Source organism: Eurosta solidaginis, chromosome X (assembly GCF_040869045.1).
Source record: "Eurosta solidaginis isolate ZX-2024a chromosome X, ASM4086904v1, whole genome shotgun sequence".
In the NCBI taxonomy this organism is placed as follows: domain Eukaryota; kingdom Metazoa; phylum Arthropoda; class Insecta; order Diptera; family Tephritidae; genus Eurosta; species Eurosta solidaginis.
The window spans coordinates 129,432,300-129,448,872 of record NC_090324.1 but is presented as its reverse complement, the minus strand read 5'-3'; the positions used below and the strand labels follow the sequence as shown (position 1 = coordinate 129,448,872).

Genomic DNA, 16,573 nt, shown 5'->3' with positions numbered 1-16,573 from the left:
TGTGTTCCTTATTAATTTGTGGACGGGAAGCAGTACAAGTAATAAAAGTGCTTAGAAGTGCTCTACACCTTTAAATGTTTACAAATTCAAGAAAAATTTCAACATTCTGTGCAAATTTTATATAACAGTTGCTGTAAATTGTGCATAAGAAACATAAAAACAAAAAATAGGTGCGGAAAATCAAATAAAAACAAGTAAAGGTGTCTAAGTTCGAGTGTAACCGAACATTATATATTCATCGTGAGCTTCAATTGTACATTTCATTTGAGATAAATTTTTCCTATTTATTGTTATAAATCGGTTACACCCGAACTTAACGTTCCTTACTTGTTTATATATGTAATACCTGCCAAGATGTTAAGGGTTTTTTATTTCGCCCTGCAGAACTTTTTCATTTTCTTCTACTTAATATGGTAGGTGTCACAACCATTTTATAAAGTTTATTCTAAAGTTATATTTCGCGTCAATAAAACAATCCAATTAGCTTACCATGTTTCATCCCTTTTTTCGTATTTTGTATAGAATTATGGCATTTTTTTCATTTTTCGTAATTTTCGATATCGAAAAAGTGGGCGTGGTCATAGTCGGATTTCGTTCATTTTTCATACCAAGGTAAAGTGAGTTCAAGTAAGCACGTGAACTAAGTTCATTAAATATATGTCGATTTTTGCTCAAGTTATCGTGTTAACGGCCATGCTGAAGGACAGACGGACGACTGTGTATAAAAACTGGGCGTGGCATCAACCGATTTCTCCCATTTTCACAGAAAAGAGTTAACGTCATAAAATCTATGCCCCTACCAAATTTCAAAAGGATTGGTTAATTTTTGTTCGACTTATGGCGTTAAAAGTATCCTAGACAAATTAAATGAAAAAGGGCGGAGCCACGCCCATTTTGAAATTTTCTTTTATTTTTGTATTTTGTTGCACTATATCATTACTGGAGTTGCAAATGCTACGCCACAATATCTATTTCCTATTTAGCGCCCACCCCTAACATCATATTTTCCATTTACTGCCCACCCCTAGTAGTGTATGTACCGACATACATATATACATAATACCGGCCCAACAACCATCGCGCAAGCACAAAGCAAGCCAGCGATGGTGAACGCACAATGCTTGGGAATTTTCATTCGTGGCGCGCTGTGCGCCACAATGCGAGCATAATTCCCAACGTGTTCATAGTTACCTATGAATAAAATGATTGGCCGGAATACACCAGGCACACTTCGCCGTAGGTAAGTGAAGTGCGTGTCGGCCGCCACTGGCAGTCGACAAGGGGTGCCCTTTGGGTTAGGAGGGTGCGTTACAAGGTCGGTTCCACCGATGGTACGCCCCCCTGCTTATCGGACACCCCGCAGGTTAACCCACATTTCCGGTGAGTAAGACGGGACTTACACCCCTTATTACTCATCGGAAAGGTAATGCACGAGCAGCCTTCTCGGGTAGGAAAGAAACCCGTCCCAACGCCAGTGGCGGGGCGGATTTCCCCACTGCCCTGGCAGACTGCTCGAGCCAATATAAATACATGTAGGGGCTCCCTTTGGGTCGACGGGGGGTAAAGTTACAAGGTCGGTTCTGCCGATGGTACTTCCTCCTAGGCCTATTGGGCAGCCTTACCAATATTCCAGGGACTCCCTTTGGGTCGAGGGGGGTAAAGTTACAAGGTCGGTTCTGCCGATGGTACTTCCCCCCGCGGCCTATTGGGCAACCCTAATATTTTGTTATCATCTCCTCTGAGTAAGACGGGACTCACCCCCCCCCCCCCCCCCCCCCCTATTACTCAGAGGAAGGGTAATACACGGATACACGGCTCAGGTAAGAGGGGAACACTTCCCAACGCCTGCGGCGGGACAAACTCTCTTACTACCCTAGCCGAATACCCGAGCCAATATATTGTAATTAGTTAGCCTCATACTAATAGAGACACTTCGCCGTAGGTACAACATCATCGCCATCCCGATCCTTGGACATCCCATTCCGAAGTCTAGCCACCACCGTTGTCATAGCTATTTGGTGAGAACTACCGTCACTCAGTACTCTCTCTTCGGGCGTGATCCTAACTACCGCCGTCATTACTACCGCCGTTAGCACCCCTTAGCGAGAGCCACCGTCGTCTTCACCATCTCAGCCACCGCTTAGTTAGCACTCTATCTCCCTCTCTCTGTGGAGAGCCGTCGTCCTTGGGTTACACTATATTGTCAGCGACACTACCTAGTGAACATCTCTCTCTCTCTCCTGGATTCAAGGTTGTGGATATTTTAGCCTGAGAGCCGCGTGTGTGTGTGTGTTCGAAATCAAAACACTAATTTACTGTGTATTTATTTAAGTGGGGGAAGTGGGACCTCCATCCGACTCTGGATTGACTTGAGCATACCTCAGCCTTTGACCAAACCCACCTCATAAATGGCGCCCGAGCAGGGACCCGTCTCCTCAGGCGACTGTGCCAAAACCAACGAGAGCACCAACACTGTCGAAACGGGTTCACCGAACACGCCACCAACAATTGACACAAAGATAAGCAAAACACCACCACCACGCTCAACGTCGACTCTCTAGGCTGAATTTACCGTCTGAAGAAGGAGAGGCTAATCGAAGAATGCAAACGCTACCGAATCTACGCCGAAGGACATACCGTCACCGAGTTGCGCAGCACACTCAGCGCATACGTCCGAGACCAACGAAAGCGTAAGTCAACAGAAAATCTTTTGAGAGAAGTAGAGATGGAGATCGCCGCCGAAGAGGCCCGGCCAGTCATATCTACGCAAAACACCACGCCGGCCGTCACACAAAAGAGCGGCATAAGTAACACGGAGGTCATGAATACAGTCCGCCGCTGGGATGTACATTACGCTGGAGGCGACACTATAATGTCGACTTCCTGGAAAGGATTGAGGAACTGGCAGAATGCTATCTGATTAAGCCAGATCAACTCCTACCAACCCTTCCAGAGATACTGCGTGGCAAAGCCCTTCAATGGTTCCGCCTGCGAAAACAACAACTACACACATGGGCTGGCTTCCGCTCCGAAGCCGGAAAATTCTTTTTGCCGAAGCGACACATTAGCCAGCTAGAGGACGCTATCCGCCAAAGAAAACAGACGAGCAGCGAAAAGGCCAAGGACTATATCCTCGCCCTCCAGACGATGATTCGCCGCCACCCGACTTTGTGCAAAGAAGATCATCTAGAACGCATATATGACGGACTACGGGTGGAGTATCAACTTTTTGTGAAGCGGGGCGAGTTCCAAACAATAGAGCAGCTTATGGATCTCACCGACGAGTACGAACTGCTGCGAAGCGAAGAAGCCAAACAGAGCCGACTGTTAGCACATAGCTTAAGAACAGTAGTAATCGAGAAGCTGGAGGAGCAGAATGCTCAAATAACGCACTCCCTGTCCACACGCACTAACCGTTACGATGCAAGAAACACCTGCTGGCGATGCAAGAAACGCGGCCACCGCCGCTTCCAATGCACCAACAAAAGACGACTTTTTTGTTCTAGATGCGGCCGAGACGGAACGCTCTCCAGGTATTGTGCATGCTACGGCATGAACCGAAGTAATCCGATAACACCCGCACTATTATCATCCGTGCCAAAGAGAAGGGGAACGACGGACGTTTTTACATACAGGTGTCCATCGAAGGATTGATGTGCCGCGCCCTGATCGATACTGGGGCCACCGTGACATACATCAATGAAGCCGTGAGAAGGCATCTGGAACAACGAAAGATTCCACCGTTATCCAATCGTCGCAACGTACGACTCGCCGACCAATCATGCAATGCGAGTACCCACTCCTACTCGGTCAAAGTCAAATACAATGGTCAAACAGCCAGTACGTTGGTATCTGTTATCCCTAATTTGGCCGAGAGTGTTATCCTGGGTATGGACTTTTTGGAAAAGCGCAGCGTTACCGTCTCACTTGATGGAAAGCCCCTTACCACAGCCGGTACAACGAAGGCAAACGCACCCGTAACCCTGCATTACATAAGAGAAGCGGAATACCTCAACGAAAAGCGAAAGAGAGAACACCTAGAGCTCAGAGAAACACATCAAAAGGCACCCACACACCTAAAAGGGCCAACCACTGCCGCAGAACACAGACACTACACAACACTAAAACAACGTTATTACCCGGCCATCCTCCTCAGCGATAATGGCAAGCAACTCGTCACTAACGCCCCAGCAACGATCCTGAAGGACCATAACATCACTCACCGATTTACCGTACCATATGCCCCCCACAAAAATCCTACCGAACGCGTTAATCGCGTTATAAAAACAAGGGTGGCACAACGTACGAAACAAGACCATCGGAACTGGCAACAGGAACTACCAGAAAAAGCGTTCGCCATAAATACGACCCAACACAAATCAACCGCCGAAGTAAATTTTAACTGCAACGTCGTCGGGCCGAGAGAAGCACGAACAAAAGATGCCATGCCCGAGGAACCGCCTTCATTCGACGCAGTACCGTGGCCGCTAAATAAGCCATAAATACTGGACGTTAAGACATTCTGGGGCCCGCCATTAATAGCCGGCCATCTAAACGCCATCGTATGCGACAAACAAACCACCGGTGACACTATACCGTATGCACCAACCCGAGAGCCACACGATACTACTAATGGAAACCACGCCCCAGACTTCTTCGCCCGGACTATGGCTAAATCGCAAAAATGGAGTAACACGGCGCGTAGGGTGGACGAAGATCACGCCATAATCAAGCTGAAAGAACACTCCATGATGGTACGATTCGCTGGCTGAGGAGAAGCAAGATCCGACCTAGCTTGATAAGTTTTCTATACATGAAATGTAAATACCTTAATTTTGAAATGTAAATTTAAAATGAATTTCGTACTTGCAATGTAAATTTAAACACAAATGAAATGTACACATTATTGTTGAAAAAAAGAGAAGAAAAAAAAAATCAATCATAATAATAAAATCACCGAACACATATACACACATGTCGGCCGAGCCATCGGATTCAACCGATGATAAAACATACCTGGGCTCTGCCCAAGGTAGTTCAGGCCTCCGCGCAAAAACCCTAGAATACCACAACCTTTCGTCCGCCGAAGTAGGAGGGGGACTGTAACGTAGCAAATGCTACGCCACAATATCTATTTCCTATTTAGCGCCCACCCCTAACATCATATTTTCCATTTACTGCCCACCCCTAGTAGTGTATGTACCGGCATACATATATACATAATACCGGCCCAACAACCATCGCGCAAGCACAAAGCAAGCCAGCGATGGTGAACGCACAATGCTTGGGAATTTTCATTCGTGGCGCGCTGTGCGCCACAATGCGAGCATAATTCCCAACGTGTTCATAGTTACCTATGAATAAAATGATTGGCCGGAATACACCAGGCACACTTCGCCGTAGGTAAGTGAAGTGCGTGTCGGCCGCCACTGGCAGTCGACAAGGGGTGCCCTTTGGTTTAGGAGGGTGCGTTACAAGGTCGGTTCCACCGATGGTACGCCCCCCTGCTTATCGGACACCCCGCAGGTTAACCCACATTTCCGGTGAGTAAGACGGGATTTACACCCCTTATTACTCATCGGAAAGGTAATGCACGAGCAGCCTTCTCGGGTAGGAAAGAAACCCGTCCCAACGCCAGTGGCGGGGCGGATTTCCCCACTACCCTGGCAGACTGCTCGAGCCAATATAAATACATTGTAGGGGCTCCCTTTGGGTCGACGGGGGGTAAAGCTACAAGGTCGGTTCTGCCGATGGTACTTCCCCCTAGGCCTATTGGGCAGCCTTACCCATATTCCAGGAACTCCCTTTGGGTCGAGGGGGGTAAAGTTATAAGGTCGGTTCTGCCGATGGTACTTCCCCCCGCGGCCTATTGGGCAACCCTAATATTTTGTTATCATTTCCTCTGAGTAAGACGGGACTCACCCCCCTATTACTCAGAGGAAGGGTAATGCACGGATATACGGCTCAGGTAAGAGGGGAACACTTCCCAACGCCTGCGGCGGGACAAACTCTCTTACTACCCTAGCCGAATACCCGAGCCAATATATTGTAATTAGTTAGCCTCATACTAATAGAGACACTTCGCCGTAGGTACAACATCATCGCCATCCCGATCCTTGGACAACACATTCCGAAGTCTAGCCACCACCGTTGTCATAGCTATTTGGTGAGAACTACCGTCACTCAGTACTCTCTCTTCGGGCGTGATCCTAACTACCGCCGTCATTACTACCGCCGTTAGCACCCCTTAGCGAGAGCCACCGTCGTCTTCACCATCTCAGCCACCGCTTAGTTAGCACTCTATCTCCCTCTCTCTGTGGAGAGCCGTCGTCCTTGGGTTACACTATATTGTCAGCGACACTACCTAGTGAACATCTCTCTCTCTCTCCTGGATTGGATTCAAGGTTGTGGATATTTCAGCCTGAGAGCCGCGTGTGTGTGTGTTCGAAATCAAAACACTAATTTACTGTGTATTTATTTAAGTGGGGGAAGTGGGACCTCCATCCGACTCTGGATTGACTTGAGCATACCTCAGCCTTTGACCAAACCCACCTCATACACTGTAAAGATATAAAATTTTTTGTTAAAATTTTACATTAAAAATTTGATCCTTCTCCGATTTTTCTAATTTTTATTAAGCGTACATATAGTAATAGGAGTAATGTTCCTGCCAAATTTCATCTTGATATCTTTAACGACTGCCAAATTACAGCTTGCAAGTTTTAAATTACATTCTTCTAAAAGTGGGCGGTGCCACGCCCGTTGTCCAAAATTTTACTAATTTTCTATTCTGCGTCATAAGTTCAACTCATCTACCAAGTTTCGTCGCTTTATCTCTCTTTTGTAATGAATTATCGCAATTTTTCGGTTTTTCGAAATTTTCGATATCGAAAAAGTGGGCGTGGTTATAATCCGATATCGTTCATTTTAAATAGCGATCTGAGATGAGTGCTCAGGAACCTACATACCAAATTTCATCAAGATACCCCAAAATTTACTCAAGTTATCGTGTTAACGGACGGACGGACGGACGGACATGGCTCAATCAAATTTTTTTTCGATCCTGATTATTTTGATATATGGAAGTCTATATCTATCTCGATTCCTTTATATATGTACAACCAACCGTTATCCAATCACACTTAATATACTCTGTGAGCTCTGCTCAACTGAGTATAATAAATTAGCGGTATCCAACAGATGATGTTCTGGGTCACCCTGGTCCACATTTTGGTCGATATCTGGAAAACGCCTTCACATATACAACTACCGCCATTCCCTTTTAAAACTCTCATTAATACCTTTAATTTGATACCCACATCGTACAAATTCATTCTGGAGTCACCCCTGGCCCACCTTTATGGCGATATCTCGAAAAGGCGTCCACCTATAGAACTAAGACCCACCCTTTTAAAATACTCATTAACTCCTTTCGTTTGATACCCATATTGCACAAACGAATTCTAGAGTCACCCCTGGTGTTCGGCCTGAGTGCGTCGTAAACCGGCAGTGGGTAGGCGCACAAGGGTCGATCTCGCTCAATGGATGATTCACTCAATAGAAAAGAAAGAAGAACACGGGAGGATTTTCCTCGTTATAATGGGTGAACTTTATTATGTGAATATATATATATAACCTGGTTACAATATTACCTGAATATATTCTGGAAAACAGTGGAGATCCTTGGCGGCAGATGCGTGCTGGTTGGCTGTTGAAATCAAAGAGGCCGGTTGTATAGCAAGCTACAACCGTTGACCCGCAAAATCCTCCGTTTTGGAGGGGAAAGGCACCCACACATCAACCCCGACATGCATATGCATGAGTGCTGACAAAAAGCACACATACACGTGCATGTACATGCATGCACATGCATGAGGGTGATGGTGTGGGTGGTTGTAAATTAAGTCGAGTATCGATTTGCAGAGTTGCATTGGGAGGGTCGCAATTAGTTGCGGAAAAGTTAGGCATCCTGCCTAAACATGCCGGCCCCCCTTGCGATACGCAACATCGTTTTCCGCCAATGACCTCCGCTGAAACGAGGAAAAATTAATATAAGACTTACACACTAAACTTAATCTAAATGAAGAGTTCGTCGGCGACGCAAAATGGCCGGGAATCCTTTCCGACTTGCTTAGCATGCCACCTAAGCTAGGATGATAAAAGTTAACGGTGATGAACAGATGTAAGTGAATATTTCTTGCCATTGAATTATACATAATTCTTAAATATAGAAATTCAGAATGTAATATGTGTATAGTCGATGGCCAGTAAGGCTGGACGAAGAGGCCGAGGTCTCCGTTCCAGATTGGCACCATTTTTTGTTATTCTTTGGTTTTTGTCGTTCCGGATGGAGAGGCCGAGGTCTCCATTCCAGATTTGCGGTTTTTTGTTGGTTGGACGAAGAGGCAGAGGTCTCCGTTCCAGACTCGATGGTTTTGAGGTTTTTCTGGGCTGGACGAAGAGGCCGAGGTCTCCGTTCCAGCGTATAACGTGTCGTGTCGCTCTCAGGGCGACTGTGGCATTTTATGGATGTGCCAGGGCGAGTGGCCGTGAGGTTGGTTGGGTGAAGCGAAGGTGTTTTATTACAAAACGTATATTAAAATAGATGAATAAAAGCGAGTTTAAAGCGAAGTGTAGGGGCCGACGAAGGTATGTATTTAATTCGTTCGAAAGCTCATGACGAGCAGCGCAAATCGTAATTAAATTGGAAAGTGTACCAACTGCCGGTGCTTGCATGCAGACTGGCGATGCGTTCTTCACGACGCGTTCTATCTGCACGTATCATTATGAGATTGCATGCAGCCCTGTCGTGTATTTATTGGTCAGCTGACAGCTGGTATGGTGAATTTGTGGCGTGCGAATATATATACATATATGTATTTGCTTGCCCTTGAAAAAACAACTAGGTCACTGGGGCAGTAGCACACTAGGCCGGTAGAAACAGTTGATTTTTTTCCATTTCGAGATTTTGTCGTGTCGGGATTCTTTTATTTCGGGACCCGTATTGTTTTTGTACCGAGCCCTTATAATGACTGTTCGTGATGTTTGTTGTTGAGAAACAACAAGTCCTGCACCCCGCCAAAAAACAGGCAGTACCGACGGCAAAAAAAAATCAAAAAATCAAAAAAAAAATTTTTTTGGTTGTTTTTTTTGTTTGTAAATGAGAGCAATTAATTTTTTAAGGAGGTGTTTGCCTTTATTTTTTGTGCGTAAGTATGTTTTGGGACTGCCCGGGTCAAAAAAGCCGATCCCGATTTTGTTCCTTTTGCGGGTTTTCGGTATCAGTGTGCGTCATTTGATGCAGCACTAATAGAATATGCCGAACCAAGTAGGCATACATACATACATATGTACATACGTTGGTTACAAATATGCCTTCCAGTATAGAGAATGAAGCAAAAACAAAAATGAATCGAAAGATTTATTTCAGGCATGCTTAACCAACGAAACGATATCATTTCGTTACGATAATCAACGTTAATAAACGAAACGAAGTAATTTCGTTTCGTTTATTAACGTTAAGATCGTCAAATTAACGAAATGATTTCGTTTCGTTTTCTGCCATATCAAAACGAACTCAATTCGTTTATGTTAATTATTAATTTCAAACTATGCTGGCAAAGCTGATTGATGGCGGAGTCATTAAAGGTGAAAGCATTAGCCAAGCTGATTGCAACTTTTCTCATGAATTTTGACAGTACAAACATTTCTCAGAGTATTTTTGACATTACCACCAACGAATTACACAAACAAATTACATAGAGTTTGTATGTGTATGTGCGCTCGTTGTTGACACCTTACGGCTTCACCATGGCTATAGCATTGCCAGCACAATTCAAACATAAAGTATCACGTTTTTGTTAACGTTTTTAACGTAACGAAAGCTTTTCGTTTCGGTTAAAAACGAGATACAATTTATCTTGATAATTTCTTTATCGATAATATTTCGAAGTGTTTCAACGGAAACGGTGGAAATTTTTTGATAAACGATTAGCTTAACGTTAAGGTGCATCCCTGATTTATTTTACCGTTTTTGCTTCAATTCATGTGGAATTTTACGCGTTGCTGGACACAAGGGTAAGTAGTAAAACATTTTGCAATAATTTTATTTCAATAACTATTTTTTATGTTATTTCAGATTTTTAATAAATTTTCTTTTCTTTTTCAGGTGACTGGTGGTGGAGATGCAGAACAGTGGATGGGTAAGTATGCCGGTATCGTTCCGGTTTTAATGTTTTTCAGGTTACCGGCATCGCAAAAGGGGTGCTCCAACTGCGGCGTCGGCCGCGCCGTCAGTTGTCACCTTTTTTGCGATGCCCATTTATGCATTTGTGTTAATGGACTTTCTTTTCTTTTACTTGGAAGGTTTTGCTATTTGTAGAATATGCTGTGCACAAAACTGCATTTCACTACTTCTTTGAAACGCTATACTGGCAATAAAATATAGTGTGCAAACCAGAGCTAGCAGCGGTTAGTTCCCTTGAAGAAGCAGGATTTCCTGTTTTACAAGGCATATTGCAACAAGACATATTGGAATTAATGCCTTATGTTTTTTTGGTTTTTTTTTTTTTAAATGTTTTCGCTATTGTTAGAAATACGCGAGGGCAGCGGCACTATACCCGATCCATACTGAGCACTTTTTCCTTGTTGGTTGGTGCCAGGTTTGTGGGATCAGCCAGGAAATGTTACGCCACTTGTACGTTTGATAACGGCGTTTATTAGGCCAGGTTCTTCACAAATCTTAGAACTTGAACGCTGTCTTAGGCATTTTCCAAAAAATGATTGCCTCAAAATCGAATGATCATGAGGGTTTCTATCTTATGCAAAATTTGTTCGCCTATTATCCCGCCGACCAATTACAACCTAATATGCGCCAGATATTTGCATTGCTCTTTCAACGCCTATCGTTATCAAAGACTACCAAATATGTACGTTGGATTATAGTATGCCTTTGTTACTTCGCCGCCAAAATGGGTGCACCAGCTTTGGTAGCATTAATCGGTCAAATGCAAGGATTAAAGAGGTAATGTTTCTCCATAAGACACCTCGGGACCAAGTTGACATTAAATATCCTGAGGAAATTTGCCAAAAAATGTCAACAAGATGGAGAAATACATAAATTGCACCATCGCATAGCCGAATGCAAAAAATGTTACTAAATTCTCGTCAGTCACAATTTCCGGCTTCATCTAAAGCTCTGGGTCAGGGTGGTAATGTTATGTTAATTTTTTACAGTACTCCGGAGTTGATTGTGCTACTGGACTTACCGAGAATTGCGCAATCCAAAACAAATTTTAAACGGCTGAATTGTGTGCAGTATATATATTTTTTTTTGTATGAATCGGTTATAAAATTTGTGTTAAATGGCGGAATCCTTACATAAAGGTTTCGAAACACTACGCATCATCTTCGATAATGTACTCAAAATGAAGAATGGCTTGGGGGAACGCGAGCGGACTGCTATTTGTTTTGATCAAAAAGGTCAATCAATCGCATGATTAAAAGACAGCCTACGTTCTGAACGAGAATATCTGCATCGTGAAAAGGTCCGAGTAGATAGTAATCGTTTGTATTTGCAGAATTTATTCCACGAACAATCAGCTGCACAGTGCAAAGAATTACTGAATACCACTCATCAAGTATTTAGGGAAATTGTACTAGAGACCGAGAAATTACCATCATTTGCACCATCCTTGCGTACGTTGCTGAAAGCTACGCGTCCACTAAAAGATGCACCACTAGTACCAATGGATAAGGAATGGAAGTTTCCATAGCTTGTGCAGCGTCATCCACTTGAAGTACGAATTACAATTGGTAATAACGCCAAAAGTATGGAGGAATCTATAGTAATGAAGCTACGTTATTTCAAGCATTTAGGATTTGTAACGGCAGCTACAGTGGTAAGCTTAAGTGATGTTGAACAAAGTTTTGTTGATGCAGCGCTCACACAAGACGCATTGAAATATTTGTGTGACAACGATTTGGGTGATACTATACCCGTGCCTGGCGGTAAAGATGAGTTGGAACATATTAGCATGACACCAAAAGAATGTTTGGATCATTGACGTACGAAGGAATATGGACGTCCCTATCGTTGGCTACAGTCAATGTGTTGCATAGAAGTCGTTAATAACATCGATGACACATCGCTCACTGTTACAGCCGCGATGCAAGCTGAGTAACCAGAGTTACAAAAAATGATACCAGCACTCTGAAAATGCATACAACAATTGTGGAGCTCTCGCTTGAGTTTGATTAAACAAATACGTGCACTGGTTCAAAAGCAAATTGCTTTATACTTGAAGGAAGAATGTTTACCCACTACACGTTCTGCTTGCAGCCTTGTACAATGGACTTCACTTAGCTATGAGGAGTATATTGCATCTGCACCTAACGTCAATTTGGAGCCAGTCAATAGTACTCATCTTTTTTATCGCGCCATTGTTATACGTGGATCAGCTAAACTGGAATGTCATGTAAGTATAGGTAGTAACTTTCCTGCAGAGAGCCCGCTTTGGTCTATATGCATTTATGGGAATGGGCAGCATAGTGGCATGAACAGTGCCGCTGTGAAAACAATGGAATTTTGGACGAATTCTTTAACTCAAAGCTTGTTGAAGCATCATTTGGCTTTGTTGGCGACACAACTTGTACGCACTATGTTCAGTTTGGATAGATTTTGGAAACAAAGGGCCCGCTCTACAATCCTGTGGAGTATCATCGTGAAAAGTATTATATAAAGGCATTTGCAATGCGTATACGCGCTAGGCCGTATCGTTATATTGAGGGCGGTGCTGTTAGTACATTTAAGCAATAGTTTTTAAGAATTCTTTTACGTGCTATTTTTCATGAATTTATAAACACTGAAATATCTTTTACAGCAACCAAAAAAAAACTCAGAAATCGAAGTGCTTAACCAGCCTGCAAAGTTTGACATAGTTGGGTGTGGGAAATTTGCAAAAACAATATCCAGCGACGGTTCACACTATAATACGTACTGGAAATAATCTGCAACATCCAGTTATATTGAGAATCAGGAAAAAATCCGAGGTGACCTAAATATTGCGTTATGTGATCTTTGCAGATCACCATTTCTTTTAACAGCTTCAAATACGATTTTGGCTGTAGACTATTCACTTTATGTGTCTACCGAAGGCTCCATGAATTCCTTGGAAAATTTTATTGCCCATTTGTACACCAATCGCAAAAACAAAGTAGATGTTTTAGCGGGGAATATATACCGCGTGACTGTAATTAAGTTACTCATATACAATAAGAATGAAGGACTTGATACAATGTTTATTAAACGAAAATGTGGTTTCTCAACCAACGTCATTAACAGGAGCTCATTGGTAGTATAATTTGTTGTCTAAAATATCGTCGGTGAAAGCTCCAACCAACCCTTCTATGGTGGAAAACGGTTTATATGTGGTTTGAGCTTTCATAGACGATATAACGTATTTAGATAAATGAAGATGTGCGATGGAAAACCTCATATTTCCTTTTCCATAAAACTAGGTGTCATTTACCTCAGTATAAAATACGTGACGTGTGCATCCACAATTCCTTGCGGACGTTATGACACGAATGAAGATGTATGAAAGCATGGATCAGGAAGTACCGAATTTATCTGGTTGTGGAACGAGATACCGATCCATTCACAAAGGGGATCTATGAATCAATGAACAAAAAAAAAGAGGGTGAGTTTAAACTTTGAATTACTACTAATGTAGATGCCCATATAGTCCTATAGGTTCGCATTTGTGTACGTACACACCCTTCATCTTCCACCTACCCTCAGCACGTAGGTGATTAACTTCTGAGTTTCCCCAATTCCTTTCAACATATATATCTTCCAATACTTTTCGTATATTGAAATGCCACAAATTTTTGGCGGCATCAGCAGCAGTACTAAGGTGGGAGGTATAAATATGGATTAGGGCAACTTTGATTCCAGAAAGTTTAGCATATTTGGTTTTGAGTTAACTAAATGCATATATGAAAGCAATAGGAAATTGTTGCGTGTGTGTGCCAAATGCCGGATAATGTTACCAGCACTTATGTATTTGTTTGTTTGTTAGTGACAATTTGCTTGAAGCTATTGCTAAAACGCATTGTAATACATAATCAATAGTACATATTTTCAGTTAACTTAATATTCGAAGCAACTTACAACATACAAACTTATGTTGCTAGGCCCATTTGCATGCCCCTATATCAGTTTGCCATCAGTTTTCACCACTCGCTTGAGTAGTCAAGTGCTGTCCTAGAATATTCGAATTGACTTCATTCAAATTTCTAAAAGTATAAGGAATTTATCCCTGCTAATATCGGGGGCAGATGAATTTTCTTATCCGCGGTAGGCTTGCGATGTGCCTCGTTGCGCGGTAACGAGTGCAGCTGTTTTCTGTGGCAGAGCGGTTCGCCCTTCTGCGGTAGGTTTTTCTGTTGTCCTCGTTATGGGATAGCGAGTGAATTTGGGTTTGTTTTGAAAATTGTAAATACAATAGGCCGAAGGCCTTTGTATTCTTTGGCAGATAGCGGGTCTGCGTTAGGGCTTCTGGTGACCTCGCTTTTGAGAATTAAAAATAAGTGCTTGGTGGCAGATGGGGGATCTGCATTAGGGTTGTTCTGGTATCCTCGTTATGGGAGAACGAGTGAGTGGGAAGATTTCTGGTGTCCTCGCTCGGGGTGAGCGTGTGAATTTGGGGATTTTCTTGAAAAAAGGAAAAAAATAAGTGTTTTTGTGGCAGATGGGGGAACTGCATTAGGGTTGTTGTTTGGCCTCGTTTCGGGTGAACGAGAGCCGGGTTTGATTTTCTTTTGAAGGGAGGGATATGGAGGAACGGAGGGATTGTTAGGAGCGCGTCGCCTTCTCGCAATCCGTATCTTCCGGTGGAAGAAGGATCAGTTTGACCAAAGGTCGTCTGACTTGACCCTTCTCGGTTTTGAGGTCGACTACGCGTACTCGGTCATCTTCGCCGGGGTGTACGTTGACGACTCTACCTAACCTCCATTCGTTGGGAGATAAGTTGTCCTCTTTGAGGACGGCGAGATCTCCCACTTGAATGTTTTCTTTGGGATGCTTCCACTTCACTCGTTTTTGAAGTTCGGATAGATATTCCATCTTCCATCGCTTGCAGAAAGTATGATGGAGGGCTTTGAGTTTCTGCCACCGATTTATCATCGAGGCAGGGCTCTCACTCGCATCCGGCTCTGGCGGAGCCAGTAGATGGCTGCCAGTGAGGAAATGTCCTGGGGTGAGCGGCTCTAGGTCCGTCGGGTCATTGGACGCCGGGCTGAGCGGCCGCGAGTTCAGGCATGCCTCGATGCGGCACAAGAGGGTATGGAATTCTTCGAAGGTGAATTTGTGTGGTGAGGCTATCTTTTTGAAATGGCTTTTGAAGCTTTTCACTCCAGCCTCCCACAGCCCTCCCATATGGGGAGCGCCCGCAGGGATGAAATGCCAAGTGAGTGACTGGTGGCTGTACTTCGAGACAGCATTGTCTCGGGCTTGTGAAATGAAAGTTTTAAATTCCGATCGTAGGGATCGTGAAGCTCCGACAAAGTTTGTACCGTTGTCGGAGTAGACGTTTTTGGGACATCCGCGTCTAGATATAAAACGGGCAAAAGCCGCAAGAAATGATGGGGTGCTGAGGTCAGTAGTGGCCTCCAGATGAATCGCTCGTGTGGAAAAACACACGAAAAGGCAGACATAGCCTTTGGATAGTCGACACCCTCTGCCGCGGTAACTTTTAATGTCGAAGGGTCCGGCAAAGTCGACTCCAGTATTCGTGAATGCACGGCTGAATGTCGTGCGTTCGCGAGGGAGAATACCCATAAGTTGGGTCTGAGCACGCTTTCTGTGTACAGTGCAAACTTTGCAATTGTGAATTGTAGCCCTAATCATGGTTTTGATGTTAGGTATCCAGTATTGGGTGCGTATCAGACGCAACATGAGTTGGTTCTCCCCATGCAAACTTTGTTGATGAAACATTAGGACTGTCAGCCGGGATAACCGACAGTTGTATGGGAGGAGGATTGGGTGGCGTTCAGTAAAAGCTAAGTCCTTTGACGCCCCGAGTCGCCCTCCTACCCGAATGATGCCATCTTGGTCTAAGTAGGGATTAAGTGAGAGTATTACACTTTTCCCTCCAATTGGTTTTCCGGCCTTTAGATCATTATATTCGGAACTATAATGTTGTTTCTGATAGATTTTAATTAAGATTTGGGTTACTGATTTGATCTCATCAGGAGAGATTAAAGGTGACTCGACCTGAAATGATTTTTTTGTTTTGGGGTGAGTTCTTCGGTAGAACCTCATTACGTATGAGAGCACCCGTAAAGCCCTAGGTAGGTCTGAAAAGCGTTGAAGAACATCGATAGTATTTACTGTTGTTGTTGCGCAGGTCTTCGCCCTCTTTTCCTCTACGGAGGTAATGTAGTCACTTTCTTGTGCTGGCCATTGGGAAGTGTCTTCTTGCAGCCAAGAAGGTCCCTGCCACCACAACGAATTGTTGACCAATTCAGACGCAGGTAATCCTCTGCTACCTAAATCTGCTGGGTTAGATTC

General features: G+C 43.8%; 1 protein-coding gene and 1 pseudogene across 1 annotated transcript in view; both read left to right on the top strand.

Annotated features, from left to right (window-relative positions):
* LOC137235148 (glutamate receptor ionotropic, kainate 1-like) overlaps nucleotides 1-16,573 on the top strand; it is a 2,828,327-nt gene that overhangs the window by 1,587,933 nt on the left and 1,223,821 nt on the right. The gene's annotated exons all lie outside the window — the stretch shown is intronic.
* LOC137234533 (THO complex subunit 5-like) lies at nucleotides 10,779-12,817 on the top strand (annotated as a pseudogene).